The 21651-nt window shown below is 38.1% G+C and overlaps 1 long non-coding RNA gene across 1 annotated transcript in view; it reads left to right on the top strand.

The window, feature by feature from the left end:
* LOC119867824 overlaps positions 1-8263 on the top strand; it is a 125210-nt gene extending 116947 nt beyond the window's left edge. The window contains exons 4-5 of the long non-coding RNA XR_005384664.1: positions 1248-1404; positions 8211-8263. This is a non-coding gene — a long non-coding RNA (uncharacterized LOC119867824). The remainder of the gene's footprint in view (positions 1-1247; positions 1405-8210) is intronic.
* The last annotated feature ends 13388 nt before the right edge of the window (positions 8264-21651 follow it).

The raw sequence follows: 21651 nt of genomic DNA, 5'->3' as shown, positions 1-21651 counted from the left end.
ATATTTATTTTCTGTAAATATATATATATATATATATATTCTCTTCTTTTTGGTTTATCTCTAACCTTCAGTTTAGCTGAATCAGAAAGCATATTCAAAAGAATCAAATACTCTGAGTATTCTTATTTTCTATCTTATATTACATTTCTACAATACAGTTATCTGCATAAGTTCAATAAGAATCTCTCTTCCTTTTATCAGATAAAATTAGACAAATAATTTGTGGCACTAAGGCTATAGGTGGGATGTCATACTTGAGACTAGTTCTTAGGCAGTCAGGTGTAACTAGTTCCCATGAAGGAACAAGGGATGTATTTTGGAATCAAGAATTAAGTCCGGTTCAGGAAGACTGGCTGGTCTTTTCCTATGGCTGTCAGATGTCAGGATCCCAGCCTCGCTGTGCTAAGCAAAGTCACTTCTCAGCAGGCCGGGGACATTGGCAAATTTGTTGATACTTGAGCAAAGAGGAATTCACCCAGTCTTAGGTAGTGTAGTTGAAGAAAGTTCCATGAATTTGGTTTTATAACCTTAGGATTGAAAAGCAAATAATAGAGGACTTTACAAATCTACAACTTCTTATAGAAATTTCTGGCAGAAATTCTCTGGCTTCAGGAGTTGCTTAATACTGTATGGCTCTAGATTTGCCAAGCAAACTCAAGGGAGGAGGCTTTTTGGTTCATTAACACCCTTGCTGCCCCTAGCTAAATAATAAGCTCAAAACATAATGAGACCAGGCTTTTTTCTTTAATTGAGAATTATTTTGGAACATAATTGGAAAAAAAAAGAGGAGAGTGTTAATAAAATTATTTAAAAGATGCATATTCAATTTTTAAATGTCTTTGCTGGGATCCCTGGGTGCCTCAGCGGTTAAGTGCAGCCTTCGGCCCAGGACATGATCCTGGAATCCCAGGATCGAGTCCTGTGTCGGGCTCCCTGCATGGGGCCTGCTTCTCCCTCTGCCTGTGTCTCTGGCTCTCTGTCTCATGCTCTGTGTCTCTCATGAATACATAAATAAAATCATAAATAAATAAATAAATAAATAAATAAATAAATAAATAAATAAATAAATGTCTTTGCTGTTGAAAGGTTTTATTGAAAAATATAAAGGGTATGAAACCATAAAACAAATTAGCTGTAAATTAATACTAGCAAAAAAGCTGTTCAGATTCTCTGTACGCTCTACAGTAGAATGCTCAGTCCCAGTTTCCCAAATTTAATTTCTCACATTTCCTCCTGTCCCCTTCAAGTGGCCTTTTGCTGGCTTTAAGCACCTGTCAAGCGGCAGACCGAGCACAATTGGCTGGAACACCAGGTGACCAACCAACGGAGGCTGCAGTTTGGTTATTTCTCCTACCCCTACTAGAGACAAGGAGCAGTTAGCCTGTTCTAGCTACCTGTGTCAAGGTAAGCCTCACTTTAACAAAAGCCCAACATTTTGTTTAAAGAGGATGGTTATGGGGATACCTGGGTATTTCCATTAGTTAAGCGTCTGCCTTCAGCTCAGGTCATGATCCAGAGTCCTGGGGTGAGCCTTGCATTGGGCTCCCTGCTTAGTGGGGAGTCTGCTTCTGCTTGCCACTCCCCCTGTTGTGCTCTCTGTCAAATAAATAAATAAAATTTCCAAAAAAAAGAGGATGGTTGGTACATTGCTCAGGGAAGAAACTGGAAGGCTGTCATTGGTCATCTTTCACCACATGATGAAGTGAGAAGTCGGCTTGCTGTCCATGTGTCTCACATATAGAAGCCAGATGTGCATGGTGGGGGTCTACCAACCACATTTTGGTTCATTGTCATGCAACTTTAGTAAGAATGCTTCACTGAAAACCAAAAATCAGAGATAAATGATGAACTGCTCTCCAGAATGTGGCCCTCCAGGGGAAATGAGGTAGAGGATGCCTCTAACTATTCTACCCTTATGATAGCCTTCCAATAGCATTTTCAAAACTCAACCCCAGGCTTTGGACGTACTAAGGTGGACCCAGCACCTACCTTGGGGACAGCGGGGTGGGGGGTGCGGGGGGAGAAATTGCAGAGAGCTGAAACACACACCTACACCTATACTCCCCCTCCTACAGGTGAGAACTAGCAGAGGCAGGGTGGTAAATTTTTATTTTATCTTTTTCATCCTGTAAGGAATGGGACAAAGTAAAGATGAACAGAAAGAGAATAGGGGCACCTGGGTGACTCAGTGGTTGAGCGTCTGCCTTTGGCCCACAGTGTGATCCCGGGGTCCTGGGAGCAAGTCCCGCATCTGGCTCCCTGTGAGGAGCCTGCTTCTCCCTCTGCCTGTGTCCCCGCCTTTCTCTATGTGTCTCTCATGAATAAATAAACAAAATCTTAAAAAAAAAAAAAGAAAGAAAGAGGGACGCCCAGGTGGCTCAGCAGTTGAGCATCTGCCTTTGACTCAGGACATGATCTCGGGTTCCTGGGACCAAGTCCCACAATGGGCTCCCTGCATGGAGCCTGCTTCTCCTCCCTCTGCCTGTGTCTCTGCCTCTCTTTCTCTGTCTCTCATTAATAAATAAATAAAATCTAAAAAAAAAAAGAATAGAGAGATAAAGATTGAACCAGAAGGAGATAGGAGCCCAATATCTGCAGAAATAACAGTGGGATCTTTTTTAACACAAGATTTTCTAATATTCACTTTACAATTGTATTAGTCTAAGGCAAATTTCTTTGTTCTTGTAAATCTTCATGGAATTGGACACACAAATGCCTTGCATGTTTTCTTTTTCATTTTGTCTTGTTTAATGGAAATTAAGAGAATTTTTATCTGGGTCAAGAAGAATGGCACATTTAGTAGGCTGAGATGATCCCTCAACCTAACAAATTCAGTGGGAGGGGAGTTCAAAGCCATACAAGTCTCCTGGGGATTCGCAGACACGTTGGGATTTTTAGAGTGCATGAAATGGGGAGAGGAGGCCTGTGGGCCCTCGGCCCATTGTCCACAGATCCTTCCCTTTCCTGCCCTTGCTCTCTGGCGCAGAGGGAGGCTGGCTGTGAACTCAATTTCCCAGACTCCTGTGGCTGCGGCTAATAGCTGGGCTCTGTGGATTGGCGTGCTGGAGGGGCTCAGAGGATTGAAAGAAGGAGAGGCCAGGCTCTCTTTCCCCTTCACCCCCCCGCCTTGTGCAGCTTTCTTCCAGCACCTGCTCGTAGGGTAGGGGGGATTCCAGGCCGGCAGGCCCAGCAGGATCCCGGTTTCCCTTAGGTGACCTTGCACCCTGCCTTGTAACACTGCCTCTTCCCTCTGTCCTTCCAGCCTGCACAGGGTAGAGGCTCCCTTCTGTTGCTAATCTCCAGGTTGCTCTAAGATCCCCATTTTGGCTTCCCAGCTTTTTTTTATTTCTGTGGATCACCAATGGTCGGCACTAGAGACTCTCTGTCTAAATATTCAGGTGGTCTCTGTTTCCAGGTTAGACTTTGGCTGAAACACCATGTGGATTACATACCCAGACAAAAATGCTACTTATGGACTTCGAGAAAATTCTGCACCACAGGCTGCAGATACTGAGCCCAGTAGAATCTCTGGGAATACACCAGGCACCTGGGGACCAGCATTCTGCAGTGAGGCTTTCTCTGTTTGGGTTGGAGTATGCAGGGGCCCACCATCCTGATATATTTTGCCCCACGAAACTGAACTTTTACTGGTCCGCATCTATTTATAGGTGGGATAAAACACCCCCTGGATAAAAGAGAATGATAGCAGTGCCGAATCTTCCTCTCCTCCCAAGCATTTGGTTCTGGCTGGGACTCACATATCACACTCTGTAAAACAAAATACCTGTAGTTAACCTGACATCCTTCTTTGGAAAGTAGGTTAGTAATCCATCAGATATACGTATACAAGGCCTTTGGGGGTTTGATCTCAAATCTCACATTCTGAAGGGTAGCAGAATATGCTGCTCCAGAATATGCCACTTAGGTGCAAGGATTATTTTGAGCTGAGGACAATTGAGAAGAATGACATACAAGAAAAATCTCTCTTCCCTCTGCCTGTTTACAATCAGGACGCAAATTTGTAAATGCATCCCCTTCCCTCTCTACCAGGAGGGACAGAAGTTAATCACCAGAGGTAGTTCTAGACCTTTAGCAACCCAGAGATGATGGCACCAGAAAAATCTAATGAATAAACATTACTAACTAGCTCGCGTCTTCCATTAGTTCTCCCACTTATTTGTCTTCCCACAATTTGCAGCCCTAGAAAAAGTTCTTTTCCTTTGTCCTGTCACTTCTCTAAAAAATTACTGTTCTGTTGTTAAGATGCTATGTAAGCACAAGTTTTAACCATCCATTTGAGTTATTCGTCACTGAGTGCTACCACGTGTATGCATGTTGTGCGTGTTAATAAACTTCTGTTTTTTACTCTTGTTAATCTGTCTTTTGTTAGTCTAACTTACAGGGACCCTGCCAGGGAATGCAAGATGGGTAGAGGAGAAAGTTTTTTTTCCTGCCCTACTGTTTCTCTTTATTTTATTTTTTACCTTTTTTTATGTTTATTTATTTATTCATGGGAGACACAGAGAGAGAGGCAGAGACACAGGCAGAGGGAGAAGCCTTCTTCCCTACAGGGAGCCTGATGTGGGACTCGATCCCAGGACCCCGGGATCACACCCTGAGCTGAAGGCAGATTCTCAACCACTGAGCCATCCTGGCATCCCCGCCCTAAAGTTTCTGAACAAAATGTTCCTCACAAACACATGCGCTACTCTTCTTAAAAAGAGGTCTTGATATATGCATTTTCTCCGTATCATTGCATTTACAGATGACGTGGCCCCTGAGCCAGATTCCATTATTGATCACAGTTCTTTACTCCTCTCTGCTACTATGCCTGTGCCACGGCCTCATTGTAGGTGGACTGTCTTTCCTGCCCTTGACTTTAAATCCACCCTGTGATTTGTTATGGCCAGTGATATATGCGCAGATCTGAAGGTGAGCATAGGCCAAAGAAGCCTGTGCATATTTCTGCATTTCCTCTTGCATCTCGGCCTTCAGCCTTCTCCCCCACTGGCCCAAAGAGAATGAGAAATGAGTAGAGCAGAGCTGCCCTATTGGTTGACCCACAGACTTAAGAGCAAACCCAGCCAAAATTAATGGAATCATTAAACTAACCTAGCATAGATAAGCCAATGCCCAACCAGCCTGCAGACACACAAGTGAAAGTAAATAATTGTCATTTGTAGCCACTAAATTTTGAGATTGTTGTGCAGCAGGAGCTGACCAGTATGGCCCCCCACAATCTTGGCAGCCAAATACCTATGCAGCTGGTTCACTCATTAATCTGGCTTGGGTTTAGCCTTCAGATGGCAAGCGTGGCAGTGTCAGAAAACGAGCAGGGATCAGATCATGGCTTACTGACGCAGAGGGTAATAGTGAGGCAACAAATTGGGATCAGGCCACAGATATCCTCACATGGCTACAGGTGACATGATATGCAAGCATCCCACCATATTTTCCCCTCTATCACTCTGTGTTCCCACAAAATGCTGGACGCCTAAGCTGAATGGGTGTTCAGTACCGGAGTATTACTTGTGTTGGATCTGAGACTTTGGAACAGGAACCTACACAGATTGATGAACCAGAATTGGTTCCAATGCCCCAGTGCTATGAATTGTTTATAGAGTTTCTGGAAGCTTGGTAAACATGTAGTATGTGTCTTTACCTAAAGGTCTAAAGGGTGTGTGAAGTCTTACCTACTGTGATGGGGATTGGCTAGAAGAGCAAAGTGGAACAGCTCAGCTAGTACCTGAGAACCTAAAATAAACTGGAATGCAGCTGTGGATGACAGAAAACTTTCAAATCAGAGGCAGTGGCTGGGAAACTCAGTCTCCTACACAAGTGAAGGAAATTCACTATTTTGTAGTTAAGAATTCTTTCCTTGCAAGCGGCTAGATTGGCCTGTGAGCAGAGTTCTGTGTGAAGCAGCTTTATTCATGTGGAGAGGCAGAGAACTTGCAATGGTCATGGGTTATGAACATGATAATATTTAGCTCCGAGTTGTGAAAATTAAACAAAATGGTGTGTGTAGATCATTTAGTGCAAATCCTACCTCGTAATAAGTGCACAACAAACAGTAACCATTATTATTAGCAGTATGATTAGACCCCCCTTCAGTTAGAATGATCGAATGGAGAATATCATCAACTATAGAAAATGCTGTAACATTTTTCAAAAGCTAGACCCAATCTGAATCATCACATTAAGCTTTTCCTGAGGAAAGGAGAATATTTGAAAAATTGTATTCTTGCCACAAGTTTCATAGAGGCAGTACATTGAGAAAACTGTAACAGGTAATCATGAAAAAGAAGATAATTGAGAAAAAAAAAGAAAAGAACTGAGAGAGGAAAGTGCTCTTGGAAATGCAAATCACAATTGCTGAATTATAAACAATAAAAGGAGATAAAAAGCAAACTGAAGGTGTTAGAGTAATGATTCAGGGAATTAGGAAACATGTTCAAGAAAAGTTCCTGGAATTTAAAAGGGAAAAGATAAATTCAAAGTCTTGAAAGAACAGGTTAAATATAGAATTCAAAGATTTAATATCTGCTTAATAGGAATTCTAGAAAGAAAAGAGCAGATAGAAGAAAAACAACAAAGAAAAATAAGGGAAAATGTTTGTAACCTGGCGGGGAAAAGCATGTAAGTCTAGAAATAGAACTCAGCAAGTATCATTCACAAATTAATTAAAGGCCACAGGTGCTTAGATGAATCATAAAGAAACTTAAATGTAAAAATTAAAGGGAGGGGTGTCTGGCTGGCTCAGTCGGTGGATTGTGCAACTCTTGATCTCGGGTTGTGAGTTCAGTTCCACATTGGCCATAGAGATTACTTAAAAAATTAAAGAGAAAAAGCCCTAAAAGTACACCAAGTCAGGTTAGAGGAAGCTTTTCAAAGAACGAAAGTAAGACTTATATCAGATACTTGTACAATATTAAATGGAAGAAGACTATCAAGGTAGTCTTGATATTTCAAAGGGAAATGATTTTCAACCAAGAATTGTAAAATATTTGCAATTTTGCAAATCTGACAGGTAATAAACTACATCTCAGTTTAGTTTTATTTTATTTTATTTTAAGATTTTATTTATTTATTCATGAGAGACACAGAGAAAGAGAGAGAGAGAGAGAGAGACAGAGACACAGGCAGAGGGAGAAGCAGGCTCCATGCCGGGAGCCCAACATGGGACTCCATCCCAGGACTCCAGGATCGTGCCCTGGGCCAAAGGCAGATGCCAAACCTCTGAGCCACCCAGGGATCCCCCTCAGTTTAGTTTTAATTTGCATTTTTCTTAGTATAAAAAAAGAAAAGCATCTTTTCATATGTATTTCCTTTTCTGTGAACTGTCATGCTTATCCTATGCCCATTTGTTACTTGGGTTCCGTTTTGCTTCTTAACTGTTAGAGACTTTTAAATATTGGGGAGATAAGCACACTTTGTAGTATTAGCTGGAAATATTTTTCTAATTTATTACGTATACTTCTTAAAACTATTCCAGGCAATCAAAGATTGGCCAAAAGTATGAAGAAAATAAAATATGGCAAGTACAGTTCAAATAATTAGTAGCAATTAATAAAACCTGCAGTTGTGATCCAAATAATTGACAAGAAAGTATGGTTATAAAAATTAATATACATTTTGAACATAATTATTTAATAATAATACACATGAAGTGCCTGGCTGGCTCAATTGGTGGAACATGAGATTCTTGATCTCAGGGTTGTGAATTCAAGCCCCACGTTAGGCATAGAGCTTACTTTTAAAAAATTGAAAACAAAAAAACCACATAAAAAATAAAACTTGGAACTTAAAGGCCTGAGTAATCCCACCAAAAAGAGGCAATGGAAATGGGAGGAAAGAATATCTAACATCAAACTTTATGAATATATGTTGATATTGGTAGTAAAATATATGTTCAAATTTATTTTCCTAAAATTAATTAATTAACTAATTAAGATAAAGATTTATTTATTTTGGAGAGAGAGAGCATAAGCAGGAGGGGCAGAGGAAGAGAGAATCTCAAGCAGACCCGACACTGAGCAAGGAGCCTGATGCAGGGCTTGATCTCAGGACCTGAGCGAAAACAGATGCTTAAATGACTGTACCACCCAAGTGCCCCTATTTTCCTAAAAAAAAAAAAAAAAAAATTAAGGATTTTATTTATTTATTTATTTATTTATTTATTTATTTATTTATTTATTTATTTGACATAGAGATGGAAGAGCCAGAGAGCACAAGCAGGAGGAATGGCAGAGAGAGAAGAAGAAGCAAGCTCCCTGTTCATCAGGGAGCCAGATGCAGGGACTCAATCCCAGAACCCTGTGATCATGACCTGAGCCGAAGGCAGATGCCCAATCAACTAAGCCACCCAGGCACCCCTATTTTCCTAAAATTTAAAGGTAACTCTACAAGTTTCCTAGACTGTTGTAACGAATTATCACAACTGTGATGGTTTAAAACAACTGTGAGTTTAGTCACTCACAGTTCTGGGGGCCATTTTCACTAGGCAGAAATCATGGTATTGGCAGGGCTGCACACCCTCCAGAGGCTCTAGGGGAGAATCTGTTTCTGTTCAAAGCCTCTGGTAAAAGCCAGCATGCCTTGAGTTGTGGCTGCATCATCCCAATTTCTGCCTCAGTGGCTACATTATTGTCTTTGTGTGCTCTCACTCTCTCTCTCTCCTCTCTCTCTCTCTCTCTCTCTCTCTCTCTCTGTCTCCTTCTGTGAAATCTTTCTCTTTCTCTTGTAAAGACTCTTCTGATTGTATTTAGAGCTAACTCATATAATACAGGATAATCTCTCCATCCCAAAATCCTTAACATTACACCTGCAAATATCCCTTTTCCTTACAGGGTAACATTTACAGCTTCCAGGGGATTAGGGTCTGATATTTTTGGGAGGGCGGGGGTATTATTTTGTCTATCAACATAACCATTAAGAAAATGAACATTTCATATCACCAAAGGAGGAAAAAAGAAAAGCAAGAATACTAACCCAAAATAGCAAATGATTTTGAAAAAAATAACAGGAAGTATAACGTAAATTAAAAGTTAAGGAAAACCAAATATATCCATTTTCACAGTATATGCAAATAGCTTGAATTCTATTATAAAATGAAAAATATCCTTGGATAGGATCAGAAAACCATCTCCAAGTATAAGCTAATAATGAGAGGCCCAATTAAAATAACAAAAAGAAATAAAAAATAAAGTTATGGGCAAGAGATAAAACAAAGAAAGAAAAAGTGGCATAATTCATGTGAAAAGAGAACTCAAGACAATTAATGACAAGATAATTAAATGAATGGGGCACCTGGCTAGCTCAGTCAGTAGAGCATGTAACTCTTGATCTAGAGGTCGTGGATGCCAGCCCCATGTTAGGGGTAGAGTTTACTTTTAAAAATTAAAAAAAAAATTAAATGGAGCAAAGAATCATTTTATATTGATTACAAGTAAAATCCACAACAAAAATACAGTATTTAATAATGTCTGTATGCCAAATGACATACTTTAACAATATATAAATGATTGGCAAATACAATTAAAACCCTAGTGAGAATATTTTAAATACCTCCAGCTGTTTTTATAGATCAATTAGACAACAAATAACCAAGGAAATAGAGAAATTGAAAAAGCCAGTATAATTACAAAGATACACAGAAATTTCTTTGAGTCAGTTCTGCCAGATGCCACTTAAGGCTCTCATTTGTAGTATTTGCCCATTTCTGTGGTGTAAATACTCCCGACCATGGCTGATTTCAACCATTGTTAGCTTACCAACAAGCTAACCATGTGAAGACACTGAAGGCAAAGTTGCAAGGTGTACACAATCGACTCCCACAGCAAGTATGAGTTGGCTCCAGCATATGATTGATGCATTTCATTACTTAGATAACAAGCATATTTTGTTTAATGAAGAAGGTTAACAAGCTTTCTGTGTTACATAAGCCTCATGGATAAACAGTGCATTCTTTGGAGACATTAACTAAAACTTTATTTTTTTAAGATGTTTATTTATTTTTTATTAAAGATTTATTTATTTATTCTTAGAGACACACACACAGAGAGAGAGGCAAAGACACAGGCAGAGGGAGAAGCAAGCTCCGTGCAGGAAGCCCGACGTGGGACTCGATCCCGGGTCTCTAGGATTACGCCCTGGGCTGCAGGCGGCGCTAAACTGCTGCGCCACCAGGGCTGCCCTAACTAAAACTTTAAAGATAAACAGCTGAATATCACAAAAATCCAATTGTTCCTGTCATCAAACATGAAACATTATCATCAGTCCCTGATAATAATGCTAATGGGAACAGAGCACATATAGACGTAAGCTTGTTGCTCCTTCCCGCTAATTTCCTTGCTTATTATATTTTTGTGGCCACCAGAACATAAATAAATGTAAAAAGAATAATTTCAACCTAGAAATTCAGTACTTATGTCTACAGATTATTTTCTTCACAAAGCTTCTTACCAGATAAAATTCTCATCAGATAAAACTTAGTCTATATTTTAAAAAATTTATACGCACATACACATTAAAGATTTACACCCTACTGAGTATACATTTCCTTTGAATATTCATTGTTGGTCAGTGTGCAGTTTGACAATCACAAATGGTGAAAAAATTTAGGGAGGACATGATGATATTGAACTTAAAATATAGAGGAATGTCCCTACAAATGTAGAAACTATCGCTCGTTAGTTTTATGGTGGGGGAATATTGATCCAAGGGGAGAGGAGAGAAACAGAAGCAGACCTTTGATGGGAAGAGAAGAAATTTAGATTGGAAAATGGTCAGAAGAAAAATGTTCTAGGCTAATGATGAGTATATAAATGTATTTGCTTACAGGGTTTATAAGCATATAATTATGTAATTATGTATGCTCAGATGTATTATGTATTACATGGCAATAGAAACAGAATGTAGTAAATCAGTGGATTTATGAGAACACGTCTTGGTCAATTAGATGTACAAAGACACTGGCAGGACAAGGAAGAAGCAACTACTTGTTTATTATCCTGCAACCACAGCTGGCACTCCATGAAATTGGAGCAAAGGGTACAGCTGAGAGTGAACTATTTAGACACCATTCTAACTGCCCCAACAATTAAGGTTAGATCCAACTGAAAACCCAAACTAACAGTCACTTATACAAGACTGAAATGAGTACTTCTTTCTTACAGAGTCTGGATAGGTGGTCCCGGGCAAGACATGCTTTTGTGACAAAGGCCTGAGCTCCTTCTACTTATTCCTCTGGGTGTGGCCTTAACTTTATGATTCTAGGTGGTAGTAACTTGTTCTAAGCCACCAAATGAAGGAAAGGATGAAAGACAAAGAATGTTTAGGAGTTGTCTCTTAAGGAAGGTTACCGGAAGCTGCCATACTGTATTTCCTTCTGTCTCATTGCCTACATGACTAAATTTAGAAGAAAGGGAGTCTTAGAAATGTCTTCTTTGCTCCTGACTGCCATGGACTCAGCCAGATATTTTATTATTGTGGAAGAGGAGAAGGCCTATTGAGGGGCACCTAGGGTTACTGATGAATACTGCCTTTGCAACTACCAAGAACATTCTACTACAGATTTTTTTTTTTTTTGGTATATTTTTAAATCGGAGCTTGATTTGCCAACATATAGTATAACACCCAGCGCTCATCCCATCAAGTGCCCCCCTCAGTGCCTGTCACCCAGTCATCCCATCTCCCCCTTTAGTACAGTAGATTAAGGGACTTTCTCCCATGTTACATTTTAAAATGAAAAATAGTGAAATGTGGAAGCTGGTGAGGTGAGATGAAGAACATTCCAGATGAAGGAACATTCTGGGTCAGCTTGATCAAGAACATCCTGGACTAGTTACCTGACTTATTTTTATTTAATTTTAATTCCAGTTAGCTCACGTACAATGTTATATCAGTTTCAGGTGTACAGTATAGTGATTCAACACTTCCAAACATCACCCGGTGCTCATTACAAGTGCCCTCCTAAATCCCATGACCTAGTTAACACACTCCCACCTCCTCCTGGTAAGCAACAGTTTGTTCTTTGTAGCTAAGAGTCTGTTTCTCGGTTTCTCTCTCTCTCTCTTTCTCTCTTTCCCCTTTTGCTTGCTTGTTTTGTTTCTTAAATTCCACATATGAGTGAAATCATATGGTAGTTGTTTTTCTCTAACTTATTTCGCTTAGGATTATATTCTCTAGCTCCATTCATGTCATGGCAAATGGCAAGACTTCACTCCCTTTTTTGGCTAATACTCCATTGTGTATATATATCTTCTCTACCTATTCATCTGTCAGTACACTCTTGAATTGCTTCCATATCTTGGCTGTTGTAAATAATGCTGTTCTACACACAGGGGTATATGATCCCTATGAATTTGTGTTTTTGTATTCTTTGGGTAGATACCAAGTGTTGTGATTGCTGGATCATGAAGTAGTTCTCTTTTAACTTTTTGAGGAGTTTTCATATTGCTTCCCACAGTGGCTGCACCAGTTGGCATTCCCGCCAGCAGTGCAAGAGGGTTCCTTTTGCTTCACATCCTCGCCAACACCTGTTGTCTTTTTTGTTTTTGATTTTAGCCATTCTGACAGGTGTGCAGTGATATCCCATTGTTGTTTTGGTTTGCATTTCCCTGATGATAAATGATGATGAGAATCTTTTCTTATGTCTAGTAGCCATTTGGATGTCTTCTTTAGAGAAATGTCTGTTTATGTCTACTGTCCATTTTTTAATTGGGTTATTTGATTTTGGATGTTGAGATGTATAAGTTCTTTATGTATTTTGGACACTAACCCTTTATTGGATATGTCATTTGCAAGTATCTTCTCCCATTCAGTAGCTTGCCTTTTAGTTTTGTTGTTGCCTTCACTGTGCAGAAGCTTTTTATTTTGATGTAGTTCCAATAGTTAGTTTATTTTGCTTTTATTTCCCTTACCTCAGGAGACATATCCAGAAAGAAGTTGCTACAGCCCATATCAGAGACTTTACTACCTGTACTCTCTTTAAGGATTGTTATGGTTTCAGATCTCACATTTAAGTCTTTAGTCTGAGTTTGTGTATGGTGTAATGAAGGGGTCTAGTTTCATTCTTTTGCATGTAGCTGATCAGTTTTCCCAACATCATTTGTTGAAGAGACCATCTTTTTCCCATCCGATATTCTTTCCTGTTTTGTCAAAGATTAATTGACCATATACTTGTGGGCTTGTTTCTGGGTTTTCTGTTCTGTTCCATTAATCAACATGCCTATTTTTGTTCCGTGCCATACTGTTTTGATTACTACAACTTTACAATGTAACTTGAAGTCTGGATTTCTGATGCCTCTAACTGCTTTTCTTTTTCAAGATTGCTTGGCTAGTCAGGATCTTTTGTGATACCATTCAAATTTTAAGGTTGCTTGTCCTAGTTCTGTGGAAAATGCTGTTGGTATTTTGAAAGGGACTGCATTCAATCTGTAGATTATTTTGGGTAGTTACTTGACTTTTAATTAATGTAGTGTATTTGAACTGTGGTCCATAGACCAATAGGGGCAGCAGCAATCTGAAAGTTTGGCAAAAATGCAAATCTTGGGCCTCACTCCAGACCTAATGAATCAGAATTTCTGGAGAGGGGTTGGGACACAGGAATCGATGTTTTACTAAGCACCCCCGGAGACTTTTAGGCACTAAAAGAAGCATCATGTTAGTAGATGGACTTGAATAATGTGACTAAACCAATTGTTTTTTAATCTAACTTCTTCCCTGATCTTATCACTATCCTTGCATAAAATATTAGGTGGAACTGGAAACAGATTTATTTATTTATTTAGTAAATTTAGTAAAATAAAAATAGAATATTTATATATTTATAAAAATAAGAAATTCTCCCACATATATATAGTATATATAGTATTATATATAGAAGTATTTAGAATATATATATATAGTAGTATTTCTGTATATGTATCTATCAATAGATATATCTATTTACTGGTGTTATGCTTTTTTTAATTAATTTATTTTTTTTAATTTAATTAATTTATTCATAGAGACAGAGAGAGAGAGGCAGAGACACAGGCAGAAGGAGAAGCAGGCATCATACAGAGAGCCTGACATGGGACTCGATCCCAGGTCTCCAGGATCACGCCCTGAGCTGCAGGCGGCGCTAAACCACTTGATGTGGAAAAATTAGACACTTTCAGTGCAATCGGTTCTTACTATTATTTACTATTTTTTTTCAGATTTATCCAATAAAATTAATCCCAAAATAAAAATAAACAGATAAATACAGGAAGGGGTGGTACAAATTTATCATTATTTATAAATATGATTGCCTTTTTAGAGAAATAACTTGCTTGAAAGAATTATGTAAAAACCTAGCATTATAAATATGCCAGATGTTTCCACAATCTAATTTAGTTAATTAATGATATTAAGGTAAAATCTCAAAGCAATTTTTAGGAAAAATAAAACAGAATTATCCTAATCTCTGAGCAAAAATAGCTATGAAAATTCTGGAAAAAAAATAGAACCTTGGTTTTCCTTTTATGCACAAAGAAGAGAAAATAAAATATTACAGTAGCCATGCCAGACTAGGAAGGCAAAACAGCAGAGCCAAATGAAAAATAGAAAATCAGGGGCACCTGGGTGGCTCAGTGGTTGAGCATCTGCCTTTGGCTCAGGTCTTGATCTCAGGGTGCATTGGGCTCCCTGCAGGAAGCCTGCTTCTCCCTTTGCCTATGTCTCTGCCTCTCTCTCTGTGTGTCTCGTGAATAAATAAATAAAATATTTTAAAAAAATAGAAAATCAGACATATACATAATAAACAATTTAATGTGTGATAAAAAGAACATTTTAAGCTAGTAAAGAATGAAGGACTTAGACAATACATAAAGTTCATACCCTTGACACTATTCATATGCTTTTGACTCAGAGATATGTATATGAATAGGTATCCCAAATATTTATAAATATGTTTTTAATACATGACAACAGTGGCAATTTATAGTGAGAGAAGGTATAGTTTATTGAATTCATGGCACCAGGATTATTGATTATATGGGAAAATTGTGTTCATACTTCTTGTCAAACAAATAGCATATTCTGGAAGGATTGAAACATTAACATATTTAATGGAGAGAAATACAAATACAAATTAAAATGAGATATTTTCTTAAACCTACCAGATAGAAAGTTTGAAATCACACTATGTTGATGAAGAGGTAAGGTCAAGAGGCATTCTTAAATGTTGTATGTGGGTATATAAATTGTTATAAACCCTTTAGAGGACTACTTGACAATATCCACAAAACTTACAAATACCCTCCTTGACTCACTGTATCAGTGTTCTCCAGAGAAACAGCCAGGAAAACATATGTAAAGAGATTTATTTTGAGGAATTAGTGCAATGATTGTGGGGACTAGCAAATCAAAATATGTAGGGCATGCTAGCAGGCTAGAAACTCAGCAGGAGTTAAACCTGCAGTCTTGAGCTAGAATTCTTCCTTTTTCAGAAAACCTCAGTATTTCCCTTTGAGGTCCATCATATTATTGAAGGTAATAGTTTCTTAAAATTACTTAAAGTTAACTCGTTTACAAAATATCTGCACAGCAACACCTAGATTAGTGTTATAGCTCATCCAGGTGATACATAAAACTAACCATCACCATCACCAATTTCACCTATAAGAATTTACTTTAAAAATATATTTGTACAGGCGTGCCTCACTGGCTTTGTCAGAAGAGCGCATGAATCTTGATCTCAGGGTTGTGAATTTGAGCCCCATGTTGGGTGTAGAAATGACTTAAAAATAAAATCTTTAAAAAATATATATCCTTGCACTTGTAAAATTTCATACATACAAACACACAGAAAATCATGTAGCATTTTTTATAATAACAAAAGACTAAGAACAATGTAAATGTACAGAAAAAAAGAGAACTAGTTAAATATTATATTTACTGAGAGGAAATATTGTTAACTTTAAAAAAACCAAAATGCCATTTTGTGTGAAAATATCTTTAACAAGAAGTCATGTTCAAATGCACAATGATATGCAAAGACTATCTCTGCAAGAATATACAAGAAACTGCATAGGTAAGGTAAAGACTAGAACAGAGATTTACCTTTTCTCATGTAATCTTTAGTATCTTTTGAATTCGATAGCTATATTAATTATTCCCAAAATCAAATAGTTAAGAGGTGGACTGGTAATATATCACCACAATGACTAAATTTAAAAAGACTGACACACCGAATGGCAAAGATATGGAGTAACCATAATTGTTATACTTGTTGGTTGGATGATTTGGAAAAAGTTCTGGCAATTTCTTATAAAACTAGTCTGATAATTTCACACCTGGTATTTACCTAAGAGAAATGAAGGCTATGTCCATAAAAAAATTCAATTGTAGAAGAATGTTCATACAGCATTATTCTCAAGAGCCAAAAACCAGAAACAGCTCAGATGTTCAACAAGAATGGCTAAAGCTACTGTGGTATAGGCATATGATGGAATATTAGTAGGTAAGAAAATGGTAGAAACTACATGTTATAGACTGAATGTGTGTGTCCTCCCAAAATTGTATGTTAAAACCTGTCTCCCAAGGTGTTGGTATTTGGAAGTAGGGCCTTTGGGAGGCAATTAGATCATGAAGGGAGAGCCTTCATGAATGGGATTAGTGCTTTTATGAATAAGACTTCAGAGAGCTTCCTCTCCTCTTTTACCACATGGGGACACAATAAGACAAGAGTGCAGGAATTAGGAAGCAAACTTTCACCAGGCCCCAAATATGCCAATGCCTTAATCTTGGACTTCCCAGTCTCCAGAACAATGAAAACTAAATTTCTGTTGTTATAGCAGCCTGAATGGACTAAGATATTACTCAGAGATATAACAGTATAGATATATTTTAAAAGCATTATGCTGAATTAAATATGTTTTGAACAAAAGACAACATATGATATCATTCTGCTTGTATAAAGTTATAGAACAGGCAAGAAATCTACGGTGGAAAAATTAGAATAGTGGTTTCCTTAGAAGGGTAAGAGTATTTACTAAGAAACAAATGAAGGAGCTTTCTCGTATTGATGGTAACATCCTATATCTTATTTTTTAAAAAAAGATTTATTTATTTATTTGAGAGAGAGAGGGTGTGTGCACGTATGCATGGGTGGGAAGGGTGGAGGGAGGGGCAGAGGGAGACATAGAGAATCTTAAGCAGACTTCCCCCACCCTCCCACTGAGCACAGAGCCTGACAGGGAGCTCAATCTCACACCCTGAGATCGGGACCTGAGCCAAAGTCAAGTCGGACGCTTAACTGACGAGCCACCCAGATCTCCCAAGTCCTGTCCTATATCTTGATAGGGGTTTTGGGTTACACGGGTCAAAGCATAGAATGGTACACTAAACATTTAGATATTTCATGTATATAAATTTTACTTTAAAAATAATCTTAAATAAATATTGAACTCTATATGCATGCACAGTTCACATATTAATTATAAATTAAAAATAAATATTAAATTTACATTTAATTTAAATAGTAAATATATTTTTACCTACCAAAGCAGCAAAAGTTTATGTTTATTTTCAATGTAAATATGCAGTATTGACTGGGGTTCAGTGAAATGGACACTTTTATACACAATTGAAAGGAATGTTAATGTGTAAATAATGGTTATCATATTATTATTTATAAATCTAATTAAAATATTGTCAATTTAAAATATTAGTTCTAGTTAAAGTTAATTGTTATTTGTAAGATGGAATATTAAACAAACATTTAAAATTATAAAATATCAATTTCATGGGGAAAGTTTTCATAAATGTTTTAAGATAAAGGTTTTATTAGGGACGCCTGGGTGGCTCAGTGATTGAGCATCTGCCTTCTGCCCAGGGCGTGATCCTGGAGTCCTGGGATTGAGTCCCACATCAGGCTCCTGCATGGGGCCTGCTTTTCCCTCTGCCTGTGTCTCTGCCTCTCTGTCTCTCATGAATAAATAAATAAAAATTTTAAAAATAAATAAAAAGAAATAAAAAGAATAAGTGAAATTATATAAACTTTTATGTCTATATTTAGAAGGTGGACCAGAAACATACACTAAAATTTTTCAGGTGCTATCTTGCAGTAGTATACCAGATATTATTTTTATTCCATCTTCTGCGTTTCAGTATTTTTCAAATTTTCTACAAATAACATATGTTAAATTTGAAAAGAAAGAAAAAAGTAAGTGCTATTCTTGAAAGGAAATTCCAAGTCGGGAAATTTAAATAAGGTTAACTGAGAATAATAGTTAGCTTTGGCTGCATAACAAATTTCCCCAAAAGTCTTTTAAACAATAACCATTTATTTAATAAGTGGTTCTGCGGGTCAGCAATGTAGCCTGGGCTCAGCTAGGTGGCTCTTCTTGTCTCAGCTTGGCTAGCCCATTGACTGGGACCAGCTGCCAGGTTGGTTGGGGGTAGCTGGTGGTTGGCCAAGGTGTCTTGGCACTCTTCCATATTGTTTCTTACCCCCTCTCCCCCCCGGCAGACTAGCCTGGGCTTCTGCACATAGTTACTTGGTAAGTTTCTAACAGAGGTAGTGGAAGTGTCCAAAGACTCTTAAAGTTCTGATGAAACTGTCACACATTGCTTCCATAGCAGTCCATTGGCCAAAGCAAGTCACAAAACCAGCCCAGATTCCAGAGGTAGGAAGAAAGACTCCAACCTGTTAATGGAAGGAGCTGAAAAGTCACACCATGAAGGGATTTGGATACAGGGTGTGAAATAATTTGTGATCCTTTCGCAAATCTATAATATACTGAATGTTAAGGATAAGAATATTATGTAAGATCTCCATCTAGTGTAAAAATAAATTAGCAATAAAATTATAAGCAATCAGCCAATTCATATGTAATTAATTATAAGGTTAATAAAAATTTTAATTTTATGATAGTTATTCAACATGATAAATCATACCTACAACTTATTATTTCTTTTTTAAGATCTGGAAAACCTTACTCATGCAAAGTTTCATGGGCTTGATTCATTTTAGAAAAAAAGAAAATAGGAAGCAAATATAAGAATTCAAAACCAGACAAAAATATCAAGCAGAGTCCAATTTGTTGTCAATATCAACTATTTTATTGAATTTTTGCCAGTTTGCTTTTACCTTGTCACAACAAATTTTAGTCATGAGAAAATTTAGTTGACTTGAGTTTACGTGAACAGTACATTCATACATGTATGCACAAGCGTGCACACACAAACACACACACATCCTTATGCAAGTTCTTCTCCAAAGAGTAAATCTAACCTAGGCACCCCTTTAAACTTTAGTCAATTGAAAGTTTACATGATGTTAGCATAGCAATGTTGTAGAACTCTATTTTGTCAAAAAAGTCTAGGAAACTATGTGAATATATACATGTAGAACTGTATTTTTTGGTACAGATTAACATGTGGTTTAAAAATTCAGAATTTTTTAAAATAAATTTATTTTTTATTGGTGTTCAGTTTGTCAACATACAGAATAACACCCAGTGCTCATCCCATCAATTGCCCACCTCAGTGCCCCGGAATTTTTTTTAAAAGATTTTATTTATTTACTCATGAGACACACAGAGAGAGAGAGAGAGAGGCAGAGACACAGGCAGAGGGAGAGGGAGAAGCAGGCTCCATGCCGGGAGCCTGACGTGGGACTCGATCCCGGGACTCCAGGATCGCGCCCTGGGCCAAAGGCAGGCGCTAAACCGCTGAGCCACCCAGAGATCCCCCAAAATTCATAATTTTAAAATCTGGAGTGTACCTTGAAAATTACCTCCGATCTTAGTTTTATACAGATGAAATAACTGAGGTTCAGGAAATTAAATGATTTAATAACTCTAATGCTGGTAATTTCTGAATTCAGTGAAGAATTTAATGAACCCTCTGTAGTAGATACAGTGGATTGATGCTTAACATCTATCCCATTTTCCTGTACTGTGGAGACTAAAAAACTAACTGTACTTCCCAGACTCCCTTGCATCTAGGTTCTGGATGTGCTATAGAATCAACTAATCAGATGCACTTGCCACTGTGAGGCATAGGCTGTGGTTCTGCTGCATTTTTTTCCCTCTATCATTGCCAAAAACAATGATAGTGGTATTTGCTTTCTTTGTGGGAGTTTTTGCTAAGGTTCCGCTGTTCAAAGACCATGCTACAATGTCTTTTTTTAAAAAGATTTTATTTATTAATTTTGAGAGAGAAAATGGGTAGGGGAGGCAGAGGGAGAGAGAGAATCTCAAGCAGACTCCACGCTGAGCGCAGATCCCACTCAGAGCTCGATTCCACAACTTTGAGATCATGACCTGAGTGGAAATCAAGAGTCAGACACTGATGCTGAGCCACCCAGGTGCCCCTCCATGAGGTTTTAATGCAAGATGTAGATTGTTCTTAGCAAGTGTGGCACAATTCTGGAGCCAGCAGCAGTTATGACAACTTCCTGAATATGGTAGGTTCTAATCCTATTGGTTTGCTCACCTTGAAGGCTTATTAGCTACAGAAGTGGAAGAGTGGTTCTGGAACTAGAGGATCCCTGACTATGGAAGATTCAGGAGCTACCCTGGTGCCTATCTTAGTTTGCTACGGCTGCCAGAACAAAAAACCACAAAACTGGGGTGACTTAAAACAACAAAAATTTATTCTTTTACAGAGGCTAGGAATCTGGTCAGTCAGGCCATGCGTGCTCCCTCTGAAGGCTCTAGGGGCACCCTTTCCCTACTTCTAGTTTCTGACTGTTTCAGGCAATTCTTGGCATTCCTTGGCTTACAGATGCATCCCTGCCCTTCTCTGCCTCTAGTTTCACATGTCCTCTCATGTGTCTGTGTCTCTTCTGTTTACTCTTCTTTCAGGACACCAGCCATTCCATTAAGGCCAACCCTAATCCAGAACATCTTAACTTGACTGTATCTGCAAGGTCTCATTTCCAAGTCAGGTCACATTGACAGGTTTCAGGTAGACATGAATTGTGGGAGGATACTATTCAACGCAGTATAGTGCCCCAATACTACAATGTAACTGTGGAATTTTTTCTGAAAGTTCAACCCAGACTCAGTCCTTTTATTCCTTCACCAAGATCTGAAAGTCTTTTAATATCCTGCAATAAATACCTTACTTTCTAACTAGCTAGAATGTATTCCATTCTTTGTGAATAAACTCTGACAATAAATCTTTATACATATTTTTCCTTAAGTCATGGTGCTGGTAAAAGGAAATGCTTCCTAATTTGAAAACTAAATTTTTCATAACCAGCTTTTGAAATCTCAAGAGTTTTGTTTTTATTTTATTTATTTATTTTAAAGATTTTATTTATTAATTCATGAGAGACATAGAGAGAGAGGCAGAGACACAGGCAGAGGGAGAAGCAGGCTCCTCGCAGGGAGCCTGACGTGGGACTCGATCCCGGGTCTCCAGGATCAGGCCCTGGGCCGAAGGCGGCGCTAAACCGCTGAGCTACCCGGGCTGCCCAAGAATTTTGTTTTTAATGGCTATTTCTCAGTCTATCAATAATTACATTCAAAGGAGGTGGAAGAGAACTTTATTGGTTAATTGGGCAAGTAAATTTGTTTTTTGAACTTAACAGAAAAGAAAACTAAGGCCCCTCAAAAAGAAATGACTTAATATTTTGCAACAAATAAGCGAGAGTCTAATGAATTCAACAAT

This window comes from Canis lupus, chromosome 36 (genome assembly GCF_011100685.1).
Source record: "Canis lupus familiaris isolate Mischka breed German Shepherd chromosome 36, alternate assembly UU_Cfam_GSD_1.0, whole genome shotgun sequence".
Taxonomy (NCBI): Eukaryota; Metazoa; Chordata; class Mammalia; order Carnivora; family Canidae; genus Canis; species Canis lupus.
This window is presented reverse-complemented; position numbering and strand designations above follow the sequence as displayed.